The following is a 4,879-nucleotide window of genomic DNA, read 5'->3' as shown; positions in this document are numbered from 1 at the left end:
AATCCATGTGTGTGCCCACTGATGAAGCCCATTGCCAGGTGTTTGTGATATTGGTTGCTGAGAAAGAGTCAGAAAATCTCCCCAGCAACCACAGCCCAGCCAATCCTGAGTTGCTACACCTGCACCAGACTCTTTCCTTGTACCCCTCCCATACCCATTTCTTGAGAATAGACATTGTTTATATCTGAAAATCCCCTACTCCCCCTCTTCTCCTTTTTCCCCTGAGGGCCTATAAAAACTGGAACTTCTTTCCCCTCGAGGTCGACTCCTCTACCCCTGTGTGGGATATGAGTCGTCCCCAGAGNTCTGGCTTTCCCCGAATTAAAGCCTCATGTGGTTTGCAACAAGCTCGGTCTATCGTGAGTTCTTGGGTGTCTGCTATTGTCCTGAGGCCTGAGCGAGGGGCTCCTCTTGGAGTCTTTCAATACAACCAACCATCCTCAACTCCAGTCCCAGGGGACCCAGTACCATCTTCTTTTTTGTTTGTTTGTTTGTTTGTTTGTTTGTTTTTGAGACAGGGTTTCTCTGTATAGCCCTCGCTGTCCTGGAACTCACTTTGTAGAGCAGGCTGGCCTTGAACTCAGAAATCTGCCCGCCTCTGCCTCCCGAGTGCTGGGATTAAAGGCATGCACCACCACGCCCAGCCCCAGTGCCATCTTCTGACTTCTGCAGGCACAACACACAAATATGCATACACACAAAACAATTACACAATTAAACTAATGAAATAAACATGTCTAAAATCTTAAAATAAAGCCTCNNAGTAGTAATACATGCCTTTAATCCCAGCACTCGGAAAACAGGGGTAGGCTGATCTCTGAATTTAAGGCCATTCTGGTCTATAGAACAAGACACCCAGGACACCCAGGCTACACAGAGAAACCCAGTTTCAGAAAACAAAAAAAGAAAATTAAATAATTAATAAAAGATTTTAAAAATGTGGATTTAGGTAAAAGAAGAAAAGATATCTGGAAGAAAAAAAATTGAAACTGAATATGAACAAGAAAGATATGAAATTCTTTCTGCAGGCCCTCAGGGCTTCAGTTCTTTTCCCTCACCCAATATCAAATCAGGTTCCTCTCTACCCCCCACTGCCCCACCACCCCATCCACTTTCCCTCCCAAGTCTCTCTCTCCCTCCTCACTTGTGATTGCTTTCTTCTCTCTCCCAAGTGGGACTGAGACATCCTCGTGGACTCATATCCCACGCAGGGGTAGAGGAGTCGACCTCGAGGGGAAAGAAGTCCCAGTTTTTATAGGCCCTCAGGGGNAAAAGGAGAAGAGGGGGAGTAGGGGATTTTCAGATCTAAACAATGTCTATTCTCAAGAAATGGGTATGGGAGGGGTATTGCACTTCAGCTTGTTGAGCCTTTTGAATTCTGTGAACTGTATCTTACGTATTCTGTATGTTGGTTTTGGTTTTGGTTTTTTTTTTTTTTTTTTTGGTTTTTGTTTTGTTTTGTTTTTTGGCTAATATCCACTTATTAGTGAGTACATACAGTACATACCATGCATGTCTGTCTGAGTCTGAGTTACCTCACACAGGATGATATTTTCTAGTTCCATCCATTTGCCTGCAAAAAGTCAGGATGTCCTCATTCTTAATAGCTAAGTAGTAGTCCATTGTGTACATGAACCATATTTTCTGTATCCATTCTTCTGTCGTGGGACATCTAGGTTGTTTTTAGCTTCTGGCTATCACAAATAAGGCTGGTATGAACATAGTGGAACACGTGCCCTGTGGCATGGTGGGGCATCTTTTGGGTTTATTCCCAAGAGTGATATAGCTGGGTCTTCAGGTAGATCTATTTCCATTTTTGTGAGGACCCTCCAGATTGATTTCCAGAGTGGTTGGTTGTACCAGTTTGCATTCCCACCAGCAATAGAGGAGTGTTCCTCTTTCTCCACATCCTCTCCAACATGTGTTGTCACCTGAGGTTTTGATCTTAGCCATTCTGACTGCTGTAAGGTAGAATGAATATCAGGGTCGTTTTGATTTGCATTTCTCTGATCACTAAGGACTTTGAACGTTTCTTTAGGTGTTTCTCAGCCATCTGAGATTCCTCAGTTGTGAATTCTCGGTTTAGTTCTCTTTTTTTTTTTTTGCCGGGGGTGGGGGTTCGAGACAGGGTTTCTCTGTGTAGCCCTGGCTGTCCTGGAACTCACTTTGTAGACCAGGCTAGCCTCAAACTCAGAAATTCGCCTGCCTCTGACTCCCAAGTGCTGGGATTAAAGGTGTGTGTCACCACGCCCGGCTTTCATTTTAGTGCTATACCCTGTTTTTTGATTGGGTTGTTTGATTTTTTTGGTGATTAACTTCTTGAGTTCTTTATATATTTTGGATATTAGCCCTCTGTCGGATGTGGGGTTAGTGATGGTGTTTTTTTCCCCAATCAGTAGGTTGCCAATTTGTCTTATTGACTATGTCCTTTGCCTTACAGAAGCTTTCCAGTTTCATGAGGTCCCATTTATCAATTCTTGATCTTAGAGGCTGAGCCATTGGAGTTCTGTTTAGGAAATTTCCCCCTGTGCTAATGAGTTCATACTACAACTAGTACAGTCTCAAGGTTGTCAAGCCTGGGTACCCTTAACCACCATGCCATGGGCCCTGTATGAACCTTTGACACCTAAAAGTACATTACTGTCTTTTGCCATTGTTGAGAAATGGACCAAGGATTTCATGCATGTTAGTCAAGAGAGCAGCACAATACCCCAGAGCCGCATCCCCCAGCTGCACTGATGTGTTACTGCTGATCTCAATAAAACATTCCTACAGTTTATTCTTTGGAAGCCTCACCAAAAGAGGGCACTCCATGACCATTTTAGATAAATCTAAATCTCCCGCTGTAAGACTGAGTACTGATCTTCGCGTCAACATAGTAAGGAGGCTTCTACCTTTTTTTTTTTTAACATAGCTTTTAAAAAAACTATCCCTAGCCAATTGTGACTATAATGAGCCCAAAGAAATATAAGAGAGAGAGAGAGAGAGAAAGAGAGATCCATCCATATTCTTTGGACTCCATGAGACACTGTAAATTACTAACCAAAATACATGTATTCAGACATCATTTGATCAAATTATTAGCCATCTCCTCTTCCTAGTCAAACCATGAAGAAAACAAGTATAAGTTCCTGTCCTCAAGAGGCCTATGTGCCATTAAGGGAAACAAAAAAATTCAACATCTAGAAATAAGAGAGGTGAGCGGGGACTCCTGGATTAGAACTGTGCTTTCAAGTAAAGTAGCCAAAGAAACCCACGCTGAGGAGGTTAGGGTTAGGTCAGGACATAAAGGAGGTGAAGTGAGCTAGGATGATGGGTAAAGAAAGAGCAATCCACACCAGGAATGGACACGGCAGTCACACACATTAATCATCATAAGTCAGTCTCACTTAGAGGAAGGGTCTGGGGAGGGGNACATAGGTCTCCCTGGGAAGGGGAGCTAGAATAGATATGGATGAACTAGCACGGGTGGACACAGGGACAGAATGGTCAGTGGGGAGGGGTAACAGAGATAGGATAGAGGGAGAGGATTCAGGGAGAGACAGAATTGAGGGGTATTTTAGGAATGATATGGAAACCTGATGCAGCAAAAACTCCCTAAAATGTATGAAGGTAATCCTAATGAGGTCTCCCAATAATAAGGGAGATGGTGTCCCAACTGGCCATCTCTTGTCATCCAACAAGGCTTCCAGTACTGGGGCTAGGTTGCATTCATTTGAGTTGTTGGCTAAGGGGGTCCCATAGAAATCTCCAAACAACCCAGGTTGATGCTAAGACAAAGGTATCTAAGACAAAAAACAAAAACAAAAACAAAAACAAAAACAAAACAAAAACAAAAAAACACTCTGCATTGACAGTGGGCTGTCATTGCTGAGGGCAATACCCACACAACCATTGAACATGGGGAAGTCAAACTAGGGCCTACATGGAGCCTTCACCCCTAGGTTCTAGGCTCTTTGGTATGGAAGGGAAGTCTGTAGGCTATCAAAAGAGAAAGTAAACACCAACCCAGCAATAAAACCTTTGACTTACAATCTGTTTTGCCTGTCAAATATGCTAGGGCAATAGTGGCACAGAACTTGTGGGAGTAGCCAACCAATGTCTGATTTGACTTAAAGCCCACTCGGAGCAAAGGAACCCATAGCCAATACTGCTTAGGGAACCAAGAACTGGAAACTACATAGCCAGATTCTTAGGGTAGCAGCAGATGGAAACAGATGCAGAGATCCACAGCCAGACATTAAAGGAAAAGAGAGCCCAAAAGGGAGGTCTCCATCAATTTCCCCCGTCCCAGAGCTCAGGGAACTCTAGAAGAGGAGTCAGAAAGGATGGAGGACACCAGGAGAACTGAGCAACTAAGCAAGGTGCATATGAGCTCACCAAGACTGAAGCGGCAAGCACGGGGTCTACATGGTCTGCACCAGATCCTCTGCACANATATTACNGCTTTCAGCCTAGTATTTTTATGGGACTCCTGAGTGTGAGAACAAGTGGGTCTCTGACTCTTGGGCCTGCTCTTGGGATTCTTCCTCTTGTTGGGCTGCTGTGTCTAATGATAGCTTTTGCTTTATCTTATTATATCTTATTTTGTCATATTGGGCTGTTATCTCTTAGAAACCTGTTCTTTTCTAATGAGAGAAGAAAAGAAGTGGAGGTGAGGTGAGGTGAGGTGAGGTGAGAGGTGGACAGAAACGTGGGGGAGGAGTAGAGGGAAGAAAACTATAATCAGGATATTGTGTATAAGAAAAGAATCTGTAGCTGGGCGTGGTGGCGCATGCCTTTAATGCCTGCACTCAGGAGGCAGAGGCAGGCGGATTTCTGAGTTCGAGGCCAGCCTGGTCTACAAAGTGAGTGCCAGGACAGCCAGGGCTATACAGAG

The sequence above is a fragment of the Mus caroli genome, chromosome 9 (genome assembly GCF_900094665.2).
Source record: "Mus caroli chromosome 9, CAROLI_EIJ_v1.1, whole genome shotgun sequence".
Classification (NCBI taxonomy): domain Eukaryota; kingdom Metazoa; phylum Chordata; class Mammalia; order Rodentia; family Muridae; genus Mus; species Mus caroli.
The sequence above is the reverse complement of the archived record's forward strand: the minus strand, read 5'-3'. Positions refer to the sequence as shown.